Below are 22,260 nucleotides of genomic sequence, written 5' to 3'. Positions count from 1 at the left end.
TGGCTAGCATGAGTTCAGAAATCATATGGTCAATTTCTTTCTTCTCTGTACAAATTCTTTAGGGCTGTCACAGAAGCCATTCCACACCACAGACTTGTAGTCACCATGGCCAGCATAACCAGTCCACTTAATCTTTTAAAACCCTGCTTTTCATCTGCATCTTTCTAATGCCACTACTAGTGATAATCTGAATAATTATGATGCCACTGTATTTAATAAATCTCATGAATTCTAGGTCCCTCTGGCATGGGGATTACCATGGTACATCTCAAATAGGTGAGCAATCTGATCCTAGAATATCATTTCAGGGTTGTTTTCCTCTGGGGCCATTCCCAGTGCCAATTACTTTATTTGTCAGGGTCCCAAGGGGAAAGGGATGGTACAATTAAGGAGGGTAATTGAAAAGGGTTGAGCAAAGAGATATTTACAAAGTTGTGAGCAGGCCTAAGGGAAATCAGGAGGGCATAGCCTGGAACCCTTGGGCCAGAAATCAGTAGGCATACTACAGTTCTTTTGGAGTGGAAAGATACTGTGTACATTTGAGTGGTTACCAGAGATTTGCAGAAATGGGTGAATAGGTATCCCCAGGCTCACTCTTTTTCTACCCTTCAGTTCCCTGTCAGTGCTTCCCATTCGTTGAGCCTAACCAGAAGCAGCAGGACAAGGAAACTCTTGATACAAAAGTCTGCAGGTCATTGTCCTTGTGTCATCCAGAGAATGGAGAGTGGAGCTCAAAGGACAGATGAAGACTCTTCTTCAACTTTTCCCAGATACCAACGTGACTAGTGTCAGAGGAAGAGGATGAGGAGGAAGCAGCCTTTCCTTTCCACAAGGGACAGAAGTCCTGCTCATAAACAGGTACTGCAGTGGTTCTGGCCAAGGTCTCAAGGGCTGGTAAAGATGAAAAAAAAATATCCTAACCATTAAAGGTCCTACCTGTAGCCTGAAGGCTTTTTGGAAAGCTGGAGTTGTCTGCTCTTTTTCAGGTTCTCTGAAAGCTGCTACTGAAGCAGCGGCACTAATCTCCCTGATAAATAATGCACTCATCTTAATTGACTGTTACGGTGCACTGTAGTGTGTGTAAAGGAATTTTTGTTTGTTTGTTTTTTGATACAGGGGATTGAAGCCAGGGGTGCTCAACCACTGAACCACATCCTCAGCCCTTTTTATATTTTATTTAGAGACAGGGTCTCGCTGGGTGGCTTGGGGCCTTACTAAGCTGCTGAAGCTGCCTTTGAACCTGCGATCCTCCTGCCTCAGGCTCCCTTCTCCACAGGTGAGAGCCACCACACCCAGCTGGGCAAAGGAATTCTCAGGAGGAAGTGCGTTCATTGGTTTTCCAGCAAGGGAACAAAATACCTAAGATGAAAAACTTAAAGGAGAAAAGACTGATCTTGACCCATGGTTTCAGAGGTCTTTTTGGCCCTGTTGCTCTTGTCCCTGGGATGAGGCAGTGCACCATGCTGGGAGTACATCATGGAGGAAACCTTTACCTCATGGTGGCTGAGAAGCAAAGAGAACAAGGGGAAGGAGCTTAGTTCCCAAATCCCCCTCAAGGGCATAATCCCCATGACCCCAATTCCTCCTACTAGATCCCAACTCCTACAGGTTCCACCACCACCTCAGAGCACCACGGGCTGGCAACCAAGCCTTTAGCACATGGACCTTTGGGAATATTTAAGATCCAAACCACAACAGAAAGAGAATCCTAGAAGTTGAGAACCACTGGGAGAAGGTCAAGAGACGCCAAAGGAAGTGGTTCCCACAGGAATAAATTCATTTTGAGCCACCATCTTGGACCTTCTACTAGAATTTGTAGGGAAGTCCAATACTGAAAGTAGCTTTTGAGAACAGAGACATGAGGTATCCCAACCACTGATGACCTGTGTGCAGAAGTCCACCAGAAGATAGAGGACAGAACGGCCAAATGCTACCACCCTTCCCTTCTTTGTTTTCTCCATGCTTCCAAAATTAAAACCCAAGCATTTTGAACTTGGGAATGCACTATTATCTGAAGAGTAAAAGGAGAGGCTAAAAAGAGGACTTTCCAAACCACAAAACTGTCTTCTCCATGAATGGGATGTGGATTATGTACCAGAACATAATATGACTCTTGACCTTTCTGGGAAAGGTCTCGGAATCAAGGTCTGTAAAAATGTAAATAATGTAGCTCTTTGTCATCCTGCAAGGGGAAAGTACTTAAGAAATCAGACATAATATAGATAAGTATTTATTATCCTGCTCCAAATAGGTGTGTGAAAATAAATCCATATCCTGTACTTTGGTACCATATGCTAGGGAGTCTGATTTTTAGAGCTAGACATGAGGAATGAGCAGCATCACACCATGATGAGAGCAAAGAGGAAACTTCCCATATATATCATGTGAAAAGGTGTCCCGAGTTCTCTCAGAGCCCCTTTGCTACCTGTGGTGCTTCTGGAAAAATGTTTGGTGACAATTATCTTGAAGTTTGTTTTTGTTTTGAGTTTTTGACGTTTTTTCTTTCTTGAACCCATCAGCAATTTCTTTAAGCCCTGGAAAGCTCGGCAAGGCAAGTCTAAAGACACCCTTGGTAAATGTAGTTCTGCCAGCACCCAGAGAGTGTGTTAGGACATGGTTCCCTGGGAGGAAAGAGCCAACCAAGGAATGGGTGGGAAGAAATGGAGGTTCCACTGCCTCTGCCAAGAACTGAGACAGAGGGACGTATAGAGGAAGGGAGGGGTAGGAAGGAACAGAAGGGGTGAGAGACTCAAGACTGGGGAGGTGGGTGGGAGCAACCAGGTTAAGGTTTGGGACTTTATCATGATAGCATTGGGGAGTGGGATAAAGCATCTTAAAAAGTACGTGTATGGCAATGCAGGGAAAGACATGATCAGATTTGATAAAAAAAAAATTTGCAGTTTGGAAAGGCCACTCTGATTTGCAGTGGGAGAACTGGATGGAGGTATCAGGATAGAGGTGGGAAGACCAACTGGAAAGCCAATGTATGGATCCAGGCTTGAGCATGGTCCATGACTAGGTCTAAACTAGGGCAGAGACATTGGGAGTACAGAAAATGGGATAGAATCAAGGGTAATTCAGGAGTAAACTGAGCAGCATTTAAAGATACTGGATGTGGTAGGGTGGGACAAAGAGCAAGGGAAGAATGGTTCTGAAGCTTGTGACTTCAGCATAGGGTGGTTGATGCCATTCCCTGAAACAGAGACACCTGTGGAAGAACTGGTTTGAGGATGCAATTTAGGCAGAACCTGTTGAATTTTTGGTGTCTATAGGATTCAAATAAAGACGACAACTGAGCTAGTGGATATCATGTCTGAAGCTCCAGAGAGAGATGTAAATTGGAGATGGAGATGGAGAGTCTTCAGCATACGGATGGTGTCTAACACCTGAGAGTACCTAATCTACTAAGAATAGATTGAAGCCCACCAACACCCAATACACACTCTCTCTGTCCCAATCACCTGCTCCCTACTGTAACTGGTCATTGCCCAACACACCATACAATGTCCCTGTTGTCCATCTCCAATTTACACCTCTCTCTTGAACTTCAGACATGATATTCACTAGCTCAGTTGTCATCTTCATTTGAATCCTATGGACATCTTGGCTCCTAGTGTTCCTTCTCCTTAGAATACAATTCCCTCTTTTCTCTGCCTGTCAAACCCTAATTATGAAGACTCAACTCCATCATTATCTCCTTGAAAGTACCCTCTTGGAGTCTCTCCACTCTTTGTCTGAGCTGCACAGTACAGAGCACCCACTCACCCTTTATTAGATTAGGATATGCCTGCCTTCTTCCCCTACCAGACTGGGTGCTCTGGGGGAGCAACATGGGACCATTCCTGCTGTACCCCAGTGCCTTTTTCTGGGCTACTCACACTGTCACACAAGCTGTTCCCTCTGCCTGGAGAATTGTCTCTTCCCTCCCCACTGTCCCCACTTCTCTTGACGTCATCTGTTGAAGGAATGCTCAGGTGAATGGACAAATGGAGTCCGGAACAGATAGGCAGGGACCGGATTGCCACATGAAGCAATCTGTGGTTGACCTCTTGACCATGAAGAGCCAGAAGGTTCTAGAGCACCAGGGTGATACATAAGATGACTGTGGCAGCTGTGAGGCTGCAGAAGCCATCTTTCTTATCCTTGCTGCTTAACTACCAGGTACTTATGCGGTGAGTCTGAGTGAATTTCAGCTTATGAGTCTGGGTACCAGCTCACCCCTACTGTGTACTGATCTTGCAGATTTCTGGGATGCCATGGTGACAGGTGACTTGGCCTTGGGGTGCCTGCCATCCTCACCACTAACAATGAGAGGGGCTTTCTCCTGGAACAATGAAGTATCATCAGCTCTTGTCTCCAGGGGAAAACCAGCCCCTCACATATTTAATAGAATCTCTAGCTGAGAATCACAAATATGGTAAATTATTTACTCAACTAAAGGTCAAGAGTGAAACATTTCAATTCCATTTGCCAATAAACCATTGTGTGACCTTGGGCAATTTGCTCAACTTCCCTGAGCCTGTATGGTGTCATATGTGAGGTGGTGACATTATATAAAAGCCACCTTCCCTCTCTCCCTGGTTAGTTTTAATTCCACTTTGTATGTTTCTTAAATGCCCTCTAAAGTGCTTTGCAAGTATAAAGTGTTATGCTAAGCAGTGAGAAAGAACAGCTATGGCTCATTATACCCATTAGCAAGCTTGGCATGGACAGCATTGGGCTTGATGCTCACAAAAAGCTCTGAGATACAAATGATCATCCTTCCTTTACAGATGAGGGTACACACCTGTCTGTGGTGATTGTATTAGTTTCCTGTTGCTGTTGTAACAAATTACCACAAATGTAGTAGCTTTAGATTTATTTTCTTACAGTTCTGGAGGTTAGAAGTCCTAAAATCAAGATGTTAACAGGGGCTGTGTTTATTCTAGAGTCTTTGAGGAGAATCTGTTTCCTGGGACATCCATAGATAGGGCCCCTTCCTTCATCTTCAAAGCCAGCTTCTCCCTCTCTTTCTGTCGCCACAGCTTTTTCTGACTCTCACCCTCCTGCTTCCCTTTTAGATGTACGTTTGTGAGGACTTTGTGGCCACCCAAAAATCCAGAATAGTCTCCCTAGCTCAAGACCCTAAATTTTATCATGCTTGCAAAGTCTTTTGCCATGTAAGGAAACGGGTTTGAGGATTTACAGGTTTGAGGATCAGGATGTGAATGTTTAGGGGTGGGGGTTGCCATTATTCTACCTCCCACGGTTGTGAAAACTAGTGAGTACCCATCTGACTCGGAAGCAACCTCCTTCCTAATCTCATATTGCTCCCTCAGAAACTTGACCCAGTGAAATACCCAACACCCTTCAGGTCTCTTCTGTATAGTTATATTCTTCTACACTGCCTAATTTATCAAGAGAATTTCACCCAGGTTGTGGAGCAAATGTTGGGAGAGACACTTGTACTATTATTATTATTATTATTATTATTAACTGGGGATTGAACCCAGGAGGGCTTTACCATTGAACTACATCCTCAGCCCTATTTTATTTTATTTTTTTAAATTTTGAGACAGTATCTCCCTAAGTTGCTTAGGGCCTCACTAAGTTGCTGAGCCTGGCCTCAAACTTGTAATCCTCCTGCCTTAGTTTCCCAAATTGCTGGGATTATAGGCATATACCCTGGTGACACTGGTCTTAATTTAACACAGAGAAAACAACAGGACTGGCAAGCACTTTACCCTGAGTGGTGTGGCACCGCTCTTGGAGACCATGTTTGAAAAGGACACAGGAATGTCACGGCTATACATCCTCGTTTCCTTCTGGACATCACATTGGGTCACTGAAGAGAGAATGTGGTAAATAACCAAAGGCCCAAGGAATACTGGTCAGGACAGTCCCTGCAGGCGACCACAGACACACAGTGGAGACTTTGGGTCAAAGCATGACTTTGGGTCAGAGACATGAGGTCTCTGTAGAGTCCTATTGTGTAGAGCCTGCACCATCTTCAAGGCTGGAACATAAAAAAAGCTTTCCACTGCCCCCCGTGTCACCCCAAGGCACACACTGCTTTTATTTCCCTGACTAAAGAAGCAATATTTACTCATTTTAGGTAACTGAAAATATAGATGGGCATAAGAAACAAAATTGTGATAGGTAGATTTTGACAATGACATGTTTTGCTCTATTGTTTCTTTTATACATTTTTTTTCATGATTTAGATCACAGTTGTAATTTTATATCTTTTTTTCTCATCATTACTCAACTCTTGGTAACAGTGCCACACCACTCAGGGTAAAGTGCTTGCCAGTCTTGTTGCTTTCTCTGTATTAAATTAAGACCAGTCTCATCATTACTCAACTCTTTGGTAAGCATCATTTTTAATGGCTGTGTAATGATCCATTGTAAGAACGAGCCACCATTTACTTAATCAATACATTCTTTTGGAGACAATTAGGTTAGATATTTTCCTTTTCTTTATTTTTACTGTTGTGTATATTGCTTCAATTAATTTCTTGGTGCATAAATTTTGGTACACTGGTGTTGCATCTTATGCTGAAGTTAGGCTTTAAAGTCAAAATGTAAAGCAAAAATTGAGTGTAATTAAAATTAATTTTGAAAAATCTCTCTTAAATCAGTCCCTTAAATCAACCTTCATCCATTAAGGTCACTGGAAATCCAAATTCTAAGAAGTAAGTACTTGTATTTCTCTTTGCATTTCAGCTGTGACTTCCCTCCCTGGGGTAGTGGAGAAGAGGAAGTTGGATAGGAAAGGTTGATGAAGTAAATAAATAGTCTTTTCTTTGTTCTCTCCTTCCTTGTTTTCCTCCCTCTGCTTCTTCCTTGGATAAAGTTAAGTATACATGCTAGTCCATATTTGGTTATTTCCCTCCATGGATGCTCTGCAGGATAATTCCTGAGACAGAATCAGCCACGGCCCTCAGCAGTGCATCTCCTGGCACCTCTTTAGTGCTCTTGACCTGCCTCTTTTTCCACCCACCACTGGGATCAGCCATGTGCAGGTGCAACTGATAGAGTCTCTCCTTGGCCTCTTGGTTCCCTTTGGTCCCTGGATTCTGCCCTTGGGCTTTTGTGCAAGCCTGGAATGAGCCAGCCACAGGAAACTGCTCCCTGTTGGGCAGCCTGGGAACGTGGATCTATGAATGCCTGCAAGGCTACTCTGATCTGCAGGCCATGGGAGACGATAGAGGAATGCTTCCCCTTCCTGCTCTGGGTGGGAACTTCTGAGAAACATTTCAAGAGCATGCTAAGCTCCAATTTCAGGGTGCCCTTCAACTCAATGACACAGGATGCTTGGCTTTCTCAGGCATCAGTTGGGCATCAATCTTGGGCTGCAACTATCAGGGACATATATCAGGCTTTCTGAATGACTCCACCAAAGCTCCTCCCACTAGACCCAAAGGAAAGGGCAGGGACGCTCCTTGCCACGATCTGTTATAGTAGTTGTGATGTCCGTGTTTCTACACAAAGCTTCTAAAATCCTCTGGTCTTCCTAGCAATCCTGCCAAGTAGGCATTATTATCTCCAACTTAAAGATGAAGAAAAGGTTTTGGGAGATTAAGTAACTTGCTCCTGGCTCCGTAAAGAAAGAGCTAGAGCCACAGTTGGAGGCCAGGTCTGCCCTGCTATAAGTGTGCTTTCCTTTCTGTATCACACTGCCCCCTCACCCCAGGCTGTCCCTGAAAGGGGATTGGGCGGAGGGCCATTTCCCCACTCCATCTCTGATGAAAGTTGAACTTTATTTATTTATGTAACCATTTGTTCCATGTTTGTTTTCCCTGCCAGGAATTATGAGCTTAAACCCTGGGACTCTCTGGATTCCCCAGCCTGCTCCAGAGCCTGGAGCATAGTGGGGCTGTGAGTGTTTGTTGCATGTCTGACGGGTTCTTGGAATGGAGAGGAGCAAGGAAATGACGATGTCCAGTGTTAAGGAATTGGGGGAAAGGAGAGAAATGAAAGACAGCATTATTGTGGGAGAAGACCTGGGGTTGCGACAGCAGGGAGAGGTACACTTCATTGGCCTGGAGTATGGGTAAGTCAATTCAAGTCCTGAGGGGAAAAGTCTGGGAAGAAAGGTTGGGATCAGAGGGGGAGAGATGTTCATGCCAAAGTCCAGCTTTTCCAGGAATCAGAGCATGGAAGGGGCTGTCCCCAGGGTAGGAGACTGAACTGTTAAGATGCTTCTCTAGGATTCTTCAGGAATTAAGATGTGAATCCTACAGTGGTATCAACAAAGAACAACCCGGGATTTGTAAAGGCTGTTGTTATCTCGTGGAGATCCATGAATGGGATTTTCACTAAAAATTTTATTTTTAGACAAAAAAAACCTTTCAGGGCTAACACCAAAATTCTTCTTAGGGAATTTTTTTCCTTGGGAAAATATCTTGAATAAGCTCTTTGGGATACAAAATGAGACTATGAAAGGCATGGTTTTGGCGGGGCACCAAGCAATAAAAGGAGCCCTTTAAACTTCGCTGCATGAGAAAATGAGAAGAAATTTTTTATCTCAGCTTGAGAAAAACAGAGGCGAGAGGACAGTGAAATGGTGGACAAGAGGCGGTGTGTTGTCAGACATTCGCTACAGAAACCAAATCTGTTCACTCTCCACTTGAAAAAGACCCAAATGAATGGAGGACAAGTTGTCAAGCTAGGAAAAAAGATTTATTCGGCAAGGTCAAAAAAGATGGTGGACTAGTGTCCCCAAAGCCCATCTCAACACAGGTTTTCATCTTTAGGAGGAAATGATTGATGAAATTGGGTAACTGGTCATCTGTTGATTTGCATCAGTCTTGAAGTGGGTTAGGGAAGGCAAGGTTAGGGAAGTTTGGGGTAAATCAACCTGTGCTGCTTGTTTAAATGATTGACACGGGCTGTGTGCTCAGAGAGGCACAGGGATTTCTATCAAGGATAACCATAAGTGCAGCTACACTTATCATTACAAGAAACAGGATCTCCCTCTCAAAGTGGGTGAACCAAGAGGAAGTTAAATTGTCTCAACTGTAGTTGAGAAAGCCCGAAGTTAGTGGTTCCAGAATTGTGGGGACCCAGGCTCTCTCCACGTCTCTGCTGGCCTCAGCTCATGAATTGGGTCCTCTTGTAGGCCTGAAGATTTTCCCATGGTCTCCTTTTATTTTTACCAAGAAGGAAACTAGTTTCTAGAAGTTTCTAGGACACTTGTCTTTTGATCCCTGGCTAGATCTGATCTCTCTGATTTTATGTGCCGAGATCTTCTCTTGCCCTTGGCCAAGGGCAATGTGATTGTCATAGTCATTTAGGCCCCTCATGGCTCATCTTCTGGTATCTGAGGGAGGACTCCTCTTTGGAGGGCAAAGACCCCATGCTTGGATGAAGATGAGGTTTTCCAAATGAGGGACAAATGGGAGATGGCTGTGGACTAGGCAACTTATGGTATCTGAGTGACGAGCAAGCGAGGAGGAGCCCCTAGTAGGGGCATAGCCAAAATGACCTTTGAAGAAAAGTCTAAGAACTTATTATAATATCTGTGGTACACAAATGGCCTCTATTCTCATCCTTGAACACTTTGCAGAGCACCAACACTGTGTGTGTGTTGCACTGTGGTGGGCTCACTCCTTTAACACCTGGCAGCTATTTTGATTTTAGAACCCCTGCTGTGATAGGGCGAGCATTTATTATATCATCCTGCGCATGTGAAAATCAAGGACAGGGTGACTTTCATATCTGGGTCAGCATAGGATGAATCCAAGATACCAGGAGCAGAGGCACAGATGGCAATGAAAACTTCAGTTTCCAAAGGAATATGTAAAACCTATCAGAATGCTTTGGACATCCATGGGGCATGGAAAAGAAGTTGGAGCCAACTTTATCTAAATTTTAAGTGGTCAGAACATTTAGTGGGCATGGAGATTATACCTACATTATACTGCTCACTTATGGAGTAGGAAATGCAGGACGGGGAGATTCTCAGAGGAGACTCAGGAGGGTATATTGTTAGACTGGCCCAGCTCCTCCTCATCCTCTTTCATCTGCCCTGAATTCCTTTTGCTTCTCCTCTTGGAGTCCAGCAGGGATTGTAGGAATTCTGTGTTGCAGCCCCTCAGGGTCCTTCCAAGCCAGCCAGCTACACCTGGGGAGAAGGGGTGCAGACTTATTCACTTTTTCCAGTTCTGGAAAGAACAGTGGGCAGTTCTACCTCAAAGAACCACCTGAGTGAGAGTGCAGAGGCTAGGACTTTGTTGAGAGCCACAGTTTAGTCGGAATGACGCCTGGCATTTTGCTAGAGGGAATGGTTGAAAGGTAACCCTGCTCCGGGAATAGGGCGGCTCTGGGATTAGGGCGTATCCTGCTTCCTCAGGCGCCCACTACTTTGGAGTTCCCGTGGAGTTTTCGCGGGGTTCTGGGAGAATTGGTGCATGGAGCCCGGTGGAGGGAGTGTGTTCCCGGGAAGTGTAGAGTGCCCGTGAGAGTTCAGGAATAAAGAGTTGCTGTTTGAACCTACAAGGCTTTGTGGCGGCTTGGTTATTTTGTGCCCAGCCAGACTGCAGCATTTGGTGGCCCGTACGGGGAACGCCTGAAGCTTGGAGGTAAGCAAAATTGCTCGCCCCTGAGTCAGAGCGAGAGAATGGGTGACCATTTCAAAAAACAATGTGTTCTTGTTTTGATTTATTTTGTTTTTATTTCAAGTTGCCTGTCCCTAGAACTTACTCAGGCAAACTGGGGAAAATGGTTGACTCAAGGTTTGCAGTTGTTCACCCCTGAGGAAGAGAAATTGTTAGAGGAAGGAGGCACCCCAGTAAGACCAAGAACAGTTAGGGCATATGTTGATACAATACAAAAATGTAGCCCATGGCTTTTTAAAGAGGAATTGTTGAATATATTACAATGGGACCATCATGGTATCCTGTAAAAAGATTTTTCTTCAACAAGAAAGAGATGGGTAGTTCTGTTTACTACACTTGTCTAAGATCTTGGTTTTTACAGACGTCTAATTAATTTACAAAGCTAAAGTGTTGAAACATCAACCACTAAATATAAAATCAAGTACTCTTTACTTATTAAGTTCCATAAGGTAATATATTTAAACATTATGTGTGTTTTCATAAATTGGTAAATGGAAAAAAAAGTTCAATATTGCTTTGTGCCTGTGTCTTTGCTGAAACAAGGTTACTAAGAGTTAAGATTCTATCAGGTGTAATTTATATACAAAGAGTATAAGAAGTTTCAGTTGGGTTTCAATTATAGTATCATAGTACCATAAAAAACATGAAAGTATTTCGTCTTATTAAAGTGGAGTAATTTGTCTAAATTCAGAAATTTTATAAGCATTGTTTCAGAATGTGAATTTATAAAAAGGGTTAACGGCTAGAAAAGAGATATAAAAAGATTCAAGATGTGGAAATATATTTTAATATGGAAGGTTAAAGGAAAAAGAAATGTTTCTAGATGAGATATTCTTTGTGCGGTAAAGTTAAAAGTTGTAAAATGTCTAAGTAAGTTGAAAAAGGCTTTAAAAGGTTAAATTAAAGGTAGTTAAGATGCCTTCATGGCGGAGGAAAGATTGCATCATTCGAAGCCTAGTTAATCTTAAAAACATTACTTAAAAAAACCCATGAAAATGGGAAGATAATAGGATAAAAGATATTTGGATAAAGAAGATTAAAAATTTGAAGTGGAAAACTTTAAAGACAGAAGTACAGAAAGGTAAAAAAAAAATAGCGAAGATGTAGGAAGATAGAAAAGATGTAGGAAGATAAGGATTTTAAACCCAAAAAATAGGAAGCAAAAAAAAAAAAAAAAAAAAACTAGGAGGAAAAAAATCAACTAAGGATAAATGTACAAACCTTAGAAGAAAACTAGAAGATAGAAACAAGATAAAAAATGGTTAAAAATGTCAAATAAAAAAAAGTCAAATAAAGGTAATTCAGATAAAAAAATACAAAAAGCTAAGACAACTATTAGGTACAAACATTCAAGATAGAAAAAGGTAAAAGCAAAAAGTTTAAAGTCAAATATTGGATAAAATAAAAAAACAAGGAGATTATTAGTAATTTTTTCCAAAAAGCCTATCAACTTTAATTTCTGGTGGTGCAGAAATTAGAAGTCTCAGATGAGGGTGTTAAAATTTATAGACAAGAGCCAATTTAGAAAATGTTAAACTAGAAGGAAATTGGTTTAAAACCACATCAAAAAATTAAAAGGACTAAAGTAATTCTAAAAACTAAGGCAAAATGCTTTTGGAAGACTTAAATTTAAAAGGATCTTTAAATTTCCAAAGGATACATATAGGATATTTTGGAACATCATCCCTGAAGAAAAATCAGTTAATGTTTTACTTAACAGGAATCCCATACAATCCACAGGGACAAAACATAGTTGAAAGAGCTCATCAAACTATTAAAATGTACTTATTAAAGCAAAAAGAGGGAATTGAAAAGGGGTAAATATCCCCCAAAGATAAACTTAAAATAACCCTTTTTTACTCTAAACTTTTAAAATTTGGATTCATCAGGGCTTAGTGCTGCGGGAAGGCATATGTGTCCAAAAAATGTACATAAGCCCAAGGTACTTTGGAAGGATATTTTAACAGGACAATGGAAAGGTCCTGACCCAGTGATTGTCTGAAGTCGGGGGTCTGTTTGTGCGTTTCCAAAGGGAGAACAGCAGCCAATTTGGATTCCAGAGAGATTAACTAAAGCGATTTCTACAGACAAAAAAGAAGATGATTTGGCTCAAATCCATAACAGCTGTTATTCAGAACTCCAGTTTGGCTATTCTTACATCTGCGACAGTGATTCTCCCACACCTGGAGGCTAATGAATAATGAACACCATTAAGGCCTATTTCAAATGTAAGAAACCTTGGGGCTTACTTGTGGGAATACCCTCAGACTCATATGCAAGTTACAGGAAGAAGGATGGAATATCATAAGAAGAGTCAAACCCAGGTGGTAACCAGGATGCTTTTTTTCAATATCTATTTTATTATTGCCTTTTCCCACATCATGAAGTTTTATTTTATTTTTTGAGCTCATACAGACCTAGGTTAATGTTTTTCTGATCAGTTCTATTTTTTGACTGTGGAGTTTTTAAACATTGCAATGGAGATTTCACCTGTGAAAAACTACAAGGCCTTTACTATTATGTTATGTGTTGTATGTATTGTGTTATGTGTGCACACTTCTGTTTTGTGTTGTATGTCTGTATGTGCATATGTCCATATATCATATATGAGGAGCGCTCATGAAAAAATGGATCCAAATATTTTTTTATTCATGTGATTTAAATGGTTTAATTTAAATTGGGTAAACAGCTGTTGAGGTTTGTTTTAATATGTGAACAAAAAAGGAGGTTAACAGATCTGTTTGTTTACTTTTACCTTTCCTTTTCATTATATTTAATAATTCTGTTCAGGATAATGTAAATTGTTTAGAAAATTGCTTTCTTTTTATGCCTGCTGGAATGTTACATAATTTTTCTTAGCCATCATTGCCAGAATTCCTATCTTCATCCCAGTGCCAGTGAAGACAAAGATAAAACCAAACTACAGCTTCTGCGATAGCTATCACAACAAACTGTATAAACGGATGCATCAATGAATAATAACTCAGCAACTGATGCTCAATCAAGGAGTCGATTTACTTTGGGAGGAAATGGACATATTAATAGATTCCTCTGCTTTGAACTGTTTGCAGAACTTGCCTGGACTATGTATCACTTGCATGCATTGTGAACTATCTGTTAGTGCAGCGAATTGTGGTAGTGCTGGGGTATCTTTGCTGATGGTGTCATTGGTGGTACAATTATTCCAAAAAGAGCCATCATTTGGCTTGGTGCCATGGCATTTTGCATCCTCCTCCTTTCTGCTTGTGATGGTCTAAAATTTGGGGGCCAACAGAGGTGAGGCAAAGAACCTCACCCCCCCCCCCCCCGCCCCACTGGCACCAAGGCCAAATTTGGGGGCCAACAGTGGTGAGGCAAAGAACCTCACCCCCCCACTGGTGCAAAGGCCTATCCACAAGTATGGTTGTATACTGGACCTGTAGTCAGTGACGGGTAAGATCCAATTACAGTGGTATCAACCTAAGACAGGAGGCTGACGCCTTGAGGTCAGCTCATCCGGTGATGGGTAAGGACCATATGTAGTATTGGACAATGTAAGACAGGCATGGTCCCTAAGCCACATGCTTGTTGTTTAATTAAACAGAAAGGGGGAGATGCTGCGAGCCACAGTTTAGTCGAATGACGCCTGGCATTTTGCTAGAGGGAATGGTTGAAAGGTGACCCTGCTCCGGGAATAGGGCGGCTCCAGGGATTAGGGCGGATCCTGCTGCCTCGGGCGCCTCTACTTTGGAGTTCCTGTTGAGTTTTCGCGGGGGTTCGGGGAGAATTGGTGCGCGGAGCCCGGTGGAGGGAGTGTGTTCCCTGGAAGTATGTGTAGAGTGCTGGTGAGAGTTTGGGAATAAAGAGCTGCTGTTTGAACCTACAAGGCTTTGTGGCGGCTTGGTTATTTTGTGCCCAGCCAGACTGTGGCAGGATTTAGGGATCAAGATTGGGCCGATGTGCTCCTAAGGGTGTCAGACAGGGGTCTCCACGCCGGAATATTTCCCCTGAATAGATAAAGGATTTTTAAAAGGAATTTTAGAACACATCTGGCCTATATTGACAATTCCCATATGGGCTCCTGAGGTTTAATTGTATTTGATTCTCTTGCAATGTAGAGTCAGAGAAGTTATTTGCTAGCAATTGTGAGATGCTTTGAATAAGACCTATAAAGAGTTGTTAAGCTAATCTAGGATAAAGATTAATTCTACCTGGCTTAATACTATCATTTCTCTGGTGTCTTTCAGCATAGTTGAAAGTGGATAGGTGCTTTAGCTAATGCAAAGCAAAAGGACATCAAGCAGAGCATAACCAAATCATGTTGCTACCTTGGAGATGTTAGTGTCTCATCCCAGTTTCTGCTGGGAGGAATCTCAGTAAAGAGGAACCCCATACCTCTGGGCTACTGAGCTTTCCCAGAGGGCAGGGGCAGAACCTCCCCCGGAGGATGCCTGCACTGAGAATACAACTTCCAACATCTTCTCCTCCTTGGTGACTTTGGATTCACTCAGTCTTTGAGGGAACTGTGCTTATCCCATGTTTATCCAGCTCCCTGAAGTCCTTAAATTTTCTTGCTCCACTGTGTTGGGCGCCAGTGTACATCCTGTTCTAATGTGGTGGCTCAGCATTCGTGACTGTATTCCAGCCAGAAGGAAGGAGAAAAGGGGAAGAAAGACCTTACCTTTTCCTTTCATGGCTTCTGGAAATGGCCTACTCCGTTTCTGCTAATATCCAGTTGGGCAAAACCTAGTCACAAGTCTTCATCCCGCTGTGAGGGAGTCATTTTGCCAAAAGGATCAAAGAGAGGTACCTGAGAGTAAAAAGAATAGCAAAGGGCAGTTGGGTTGAGAGTAGAAGAACTGAATGCGAACTGAATGACTGGGCCTGAGAGACAAGGCAGCAGGAGGTCTGGGCTTAACACCAAGCTGTGCCTACCCCATAGAGACCTGGCCCTGAGTCTCAAGGAGTACTAGGAAAGAAGGGGAGGGGTGAAAAGGAAGGTGGGCAACACCTCTTCCTGCAGATTTCCTATTACAACTTTCGAGACAATGGCACACAATAAGGTTGAGCATATAAATACTGTTTTGTTCGGGTAAAATTTCATCCTAAATGATAATGCTTGCTGGTGAGCTGACCACACCCTGTGTACTCACATGCAAATGCAGAACTGGAAGAGAATTGTGTCCAGGACATTGAGAGTCTCTCTCCTGCCTTTCTCTCCCACATTCTGTCCTCATTCAGCTTGAGTCTATCTATCACGTTGTGAGTGTGGTTTTGCACAGAGGATCGCATTCATGAAAGCTTCATATTGGCTTTTTGACACGATCTCCGAGGCATGCTCTGTATATAGTAGTACTTATTTGTATTTTTTTTGGTAAAGGTTTAAAGTGTTTATTTGTAAAATGTCATCTTTGAAAATTTGTTTAGGCATTCCTTATTTATTTGTTTTTTTAAAAATGACAATAGCTCGAAATGGAAGTAGTTTACATCTGCCTGTGTCCATATTGTTGGTTTTACCTATTTCCTCTCTTTCCACCAAGCACAGGAAATGACATGGTTCATCTAGCTCTCCCCAAGAGCCTAGCACAATGGATTGATACTCTGCTCCTTCTTCCTTTCTCCTAGTTTCCATTTTCATTAAATTTTTGTGCCAGGGTTCTAAGATACATAAAACAAATGAACTTTCTCTCCTATTTTTCCCCCCTGAAGAAGTGTATGTGACGTAGGTCAACATAGTTCATCCCACTTGGACAATTTACCGAAATCCACCAGCCAGTCCATCCGAGTGCTGAGGCTGTTTTGAAGGTGGCTCCCGCTTGCTCTTTTCCAACTTCCCAGACAGATCTTGCTGCATCGATTCTGGTTGTTGACAAGAGAATGCACTTTTTGATGGGGAATTCCAAATTTATTACCATAAAATTGTATATAGTTTAATCCTCTTTTTCTCTTTACCTCTGGTGTTCATCACCTCCTCATTTCTGATATACTTTTTGTGTTAAATTTGGTTTCCTTTATTTTATTTGACATATGTTTATTAATTTTGTTTCTTATCATAGAAAATGGTTTTTAATTAGTTTATTCATTTTTTTTCACAAGTTTACTTTTTTCTGCTCCCTTTTTAGTTTATGTTCTCTTTTTTCTCCCTCTCGTTCCACTGCACCCTCTATCTTTCTCCAGTATTGTGTGTTGAACCTAGGAGTGTTCTACCTCCGAGTTACATCCCCAGCCCTTTTTATTTTTTTGAGACAGGTTCTTGCAATGTTGCCTAGGACCTCACTAATTCTGCCTCAGCCTCCTGAGTAGCTGGAATTACAGGCATGAGCCACCGTGCCTAGCTTTCTTTTTAAATAATAAAAATTGTGGAGGCTATCGTGTTTTTTTTTTTTCAAATTTAACTTTCTTACGGTTTCAATAGTGACTTCATTTGGGCTTTTTGTTCAAAATGCCCTGCATTTATATTTTTAACTTTCTTCTTGAATCATTGCTGCTAGAAGAGTATTTTTTAATATCCAAAGGATTAGGATTTGAAAAATCATTGCTTTTGTCTGAGGTACTGACTTCTAATTTTTATCATATTAATATCTGAGAACATGGAGTGAAACATTACTGATCAAAACTTTAGTAGGAAATTTGTTAACTAGTTCTTGATCAATTTTTATTATTTCTGTCCTTTAATATTTATGGAAACTTCATTTCACTGCCTAGCATATGGTATATCTTGGTGGATGCTTCATGTACACTTAAATTCCTAGGCTGGCCTCAAACTTGCAATCCTCCTGCCTCAGCCTCCTGAGTAGCTGGAATTAGTAGTAGGCATGTGCCACCGTAAGTTAGGGTTGTATTAAAATATGTCAAGTGGGTAAAGTTTGTCAATTATGATATTCAAACCTTCTGTCTCTTTTCTGGTGTTTTTTTTTTCCTGTCAGTTATTGAAAGAAGGGTGTTAAAAGAATCATTCTTTATACTTGAAGATTTGTCTAATTCTCTCTTTAGTTCTTTTAATTTTTTAAATGTATTTCAAAGACCTATTTTAAATTCCATAGCCATATCCTTTTGATGAATGAATACTTTCACATCATGAAACGATCCAATTTATCTCTAGGAATACTTTTTGTCTTCAAGATTACTTGGTTTGATATGGACATAGAAATATCAACTTTCTCACATTTTTTACCCTTTTACTTTCAACCTGTATCTTTGCACTTAACAAGTGTGAATTTCTTCTTGCATTTTTATCCAATCTGTCAAACTCTGAAACTCATTTGTAATGTTTAGCTTATTTACAGTCAATGTAACTATCACATAGTATGACTGGGTATGTCTTCCAGTTGAAACGGTCATTATTTATCTCATTTGTTCTCTCCTTTGTTTCTTCTCCCCTGTCTATTCCTTTTGGGGGCAGGATAGAAAGGGTGAACTGTGTATTTGATTTGATTTCCCAACTGACCTTGGCTATACTTTGGGTTATTTCTTTTACGGTTGCTCATGGTCTACTTTATAAGAATATGAGACAACTTTACAATTGTGTAAGCAGTTCATTCACTCCCTCCTTCTTGTTGTCTCATGCTATAAAACCCACAATATATGTGGGGTTTTTTTTTGTTTTTGGTGGTTGTCTAAATAACAATGTTTAAAAAAATATTTTTAAAATATTACCTTAAACGGTCAACAATTTTTCAAAAATTTACATGTGGAAGTATATAAACATTTCTACCAAAATAAGGTCTTTCGTATTAACCCTTATATTTATCTTTCTGTTGCTCTTCATTCCTTCCTGCTGCCCAAAGAGTCTATATATTTTACCTGGTGTTTTATTTCCCTTCAGAAAGACATAACACAGTCTGAAAATCTTGTTTTTAGAACCTCATAATTCAAGTATGCTAGAGATAAATTAAGTTTTATGTGTCTGAAGCATCTTGACGTTGACTTCAGTTTTAAAGCTACTCTGGGTTGGAGATGCAGTATCAGGTTAACAACTGTTTTGTCCGCTGGTTGGTTTTCGGTGGTGCTAAGGATGGAGCCCAGGGCCTCGTGCATGGTAGGCAAAGGAAGCAGACAAAAGGCTCTGCTGCCAAGTCCCATCCATAACCCAACATGTATTTGCTTCTTTCAGAACTTTAGCAAAGATAGCATTCCATTGTCCTTTGCCTCTGTTGGGTCTCCCCTGTGCAATATGTACTTTTTCTCTGGTTGCACTTAAGACTTGCTCTTTATATTTGATCTTCCTTCATTTGCCATAATGGGCTGAGGGTGTGGTTTTCTTTCAATTCATCTTACTTGGGATTTTCTGAGTTTCCTAGGTTGATTTAGAAGGTTATTAGTGATGATCTCTTCAGAACTTTTCTTTCCACTTCTTTCTATCCTCTTCTGGGACTTCAATTACACACACATTAAACTATTGATACTGTCACAAATCTCAAATTCTTTGCTCTGTGGCTTTGACTGGTTTTGTCTCTTTGTTTTGGTTTGAACATTTTCTATTAACCTGTTTGTAAGTTTGCTATTCTTCCCTTTGCTGAATCCAGCCTGCCATTCAGTCCATCAGTGGAATCCCTTGTTTCTAATATTGCATTTTAAAAATTTCTGGCATGTGTTTGATTTGCTTCTATGTCTCCAGAAATTTCTTGTCTCTTCATGTATGTTTTCCTTCTAGACTTTTTAACATTTTTATCTATTTAAAATACTTGCCTAATAATTCCAAAATCTGGATCAGAGATGATCTGTCTGGTTCTATTGACTATTTCTGCCCTTGATCACATTTTCATGGTTCCTCAGATACCTTTATTAATTAATCTTACTTGGGATTTTCTGAGTTTCCTATGTTGATTTAGAAGATTATTAGTGATCATCTCTTCAGATGATTGATTCCAGCCATTTTGTATAATTATAATATAATTATTATTTGAAAAAAATAATAATTACCTTCAGTAAGGAGTTAAAAATTTTATGGATGGATATTGATTTTATTGCAGGTTTATTTTGATTTTATTGATTTAGAAAATATTTTGAGAGAACAATCGGGACTTCGCCTTCTCTGGACCTTGGAAGTCTGAGTATTGATATGATTCTGGAGAATTCTTTCTTCTTTACAGCTGAGCTGCTAGATTTCTGGACTGTAAGGAGATCTCTCTCTCTCTCTCTCTCTCTCTCTCTCTCTCTCTCTCTCTCTCTCTCTCTCTCTCTCCTTTACAGCCTATCAGCATTTTGAGTTGAGAGGAGTTTTTTGTTTGTTTGTTTTGGCTTTCTGTGTTGCCCAGGCTTTTTTTTTTTTTTAACTAGGAAAATCTCTATCTGCCTGAATTTCTGGAGTAGTTTCTTTGAGCTGTCCTTCCTGCCTTCATCTCTTCTTAGCTGAAAGTCAAGAGTGCCTCGTGTTGATTTTCTCTGCTTTCCTACTCTGCTTCATAGGCTGACCACCCTCAACCTGCTGGACCCACACACCTCAGGCAGCATCTCTCCCTGGCTCCTGCCTAGCCTTCCCAGCACACTGCTCCTGAGAACCCACGAAGTCTGGGAAGGCAGTGGTGGACAGGGACGGACGGCCTGACTCTGTGCCTGGGACTGCTTGGAATTCTCATTTTTCATGCCAGTCCATGCTTAATTGTTAAAAGATTTTCAGAAGTTCAGCTAGTTTGTCCATATGCTCAACTGTGGAAGAGGGTGTGGTTTTCTTTTAATTAATCTTACTTGGGATTTTCTGAGTTTCCTAGGTTGATTTAGAAGGTTATTAGTCATTATCTCTTCAAAACTTCCTGACCTTAGGTGTCTTATCTCCTACCAACAGCTGACCACTTTTGAGAGTGGAATTCATTTAGGTTACTTGGCATTCTCAGTTCTCTCAAGGTTTCAGAAAAACTATGAATTTCATATTAGCTTAACCAGGTTGTTTTGGTTGTTTTGATGAGAGTAAGGACTTCTTGTAAACTTTTTACATCCTAATCAGAAGCAGAAGGCAAAACAATTTAATTTATTATCCTTGCGGTTGTTAATAGTATTAGTAGTGGTGGTATCATTCAAATCTTCTGTCCTTTAATTTGCTTTATCTGTTTCTGGTACATGATAGATCCCAAAAATGTCCCTTGGCAGTTTGTTTTTGTCAATGTTTTATGTATTTCTAGTTTGTTGTTCTTTTTTTGTTTTGCTTTTACTTGATGTAATTTGCTAGTGTATGTGAAAATAAACATTTCAGTTTATTTTTCTAAGAAGGCAATGGATTGGATAAATAAATCTAAAAATTGCTTTTCAGTATCCTCCTAAATAAACAAACAAATAAAAACCCATAAAAATTAATAATTCTCTGTCAGTTTATTTTTTGCATTTGACAATATAAAAGGATCATCATTTTTACTTAATGATCTGTTTTCTACTTTTATTGTATTAATATTGCTAATTCTCTTTGCTCCTGTTTCTTATTTTTTATTACTACACCTTTGAATCATTTTGTTTCAGATATAACTCTTATAGGCAGAAAATTAGTAGATGTTCTTTCTCAGTTCAGCCTGAGGCTTTGGAAAAATTTGAGTCATTCATATTTACTATCATAATTTAAAGCTTAGTATGGCTTTTTATTTATATATTTATCAGACAGTTACCGGGTATCTTTCTGGAAGCAAAAGTCTGAACGAAGAAAAAGTTTTTGCCTTTAGGTAGGTCATGGTATAGTAAAAAGTGAGTCCACTAACAATAACTCTACTCAGGGAAGATGAAAGAGTAAAAATAAGAGAATTCATTTTGGAGAACCACCTCCAAAGAAAAAATGGATTTTAAGTTCTAATCTACTATTCAACCAAATTTGTATAAAAATAAACAAATAAATAAATGCTTGTTCCTTATTTGTTCGTTTGGGTTTTCTTAGAAATGTTTAAAAAAAATTTTTTTAGTTGTAAGTGGACACAATGTCTTTTTACATACTTATTTTTATGTGGTGCTGAGGCTCAAACCCAGCTCCTCACACATGTGAGCTACAGCACCAGCCCTCCTTATTTGTTTCAATGGTTGCACAGAGGATGTTTGTCTCTTTCAAGTGATATGTTGTGATCAGTGTGATATATAAAGAAGTTTCTTAAATCCTCTCCAGTGTGCCATGTTTCTGAAAGAATAATTTTATCTTTCTACCCACTTCAGATCATTTCAGTATAATTTCAATATAATTTTTGCTTAGAGTTGGAGGATAAAGTGTGTTATAGAATATTATTTTGATAATTTCTACCCTAGAAGGAGATAATCTTTCTTTTTAATGGATCAAAACATTTCTAATTTTTAATTGAATAAGAAATTTCCATTAAAGAATGTTTTTCTTAAAAATGTTAAGAACTTTTTATCCTTTAGGTTCTGAGGGGGAAAAAATTAAAACAGATTACTTCAGATTATTTTGCTTCTGGAAAGAGAGGCAATTATGTTTCTTTGCAGAACTGTCAGCTGGCTGGGTTAAATGAGTAGGGCCTCGAGGAGACAGTTTCCCATCCTGCCTGCTTGCTCAGGGTAGGGGAAGCATCTGGGGAAGTGGATCTGTCACCGACTCTAAGAAGGGTTGAAGGAGGATGTTTCCTGCCTGCACCTTTTAACAGGAAGCCAGGGCAAGTCAGAGGCCCTGTCCTCTGATGGGCTCAGGGGCTGGTGGGAGGAGAGTGGGCCTGCAACTCCAGCCCCAGGACTCAGGCATCTACTGTTCTTCACAGCT

The 22,260-nt window shown here is 40.5% G+C and overlaps 1 pseudogene; it reads left to right on the top strand.

Moving 5' to 3' along the window:
* The first annotated feature begins 7,799 nt into the window (after positions 1-7,799).
* Positions 7,800-22,260, top strand: part of LOC124095207 (large ribosomal subunit protein eL8-like) — a 146,547-nt pseudogene continuing 132,086 nt past the window's right edge.

This window comes from Marmota monax, unplaced genomic scaffold (assembly GCF_021218885.2).
Source record: "Marmota monax isolate L192 unplaced genomic scaffold, Marmota_monax_Labrador192_F-V1.1 WCK01_AAM20220418_F8-fsc00066, whole genome shotgun sequence".
Lineage (NCBI taxonomy): Eukaryota > Metazoa > Chordata > Mammalia > Rodentia > Sciuridae > Marmota > Marmota monax.
The sequence above is the reverse complement of the archived record's forward strand: the minus strand, read 5'-3'. Positions and strand labels throughout refer to the sequence as shown.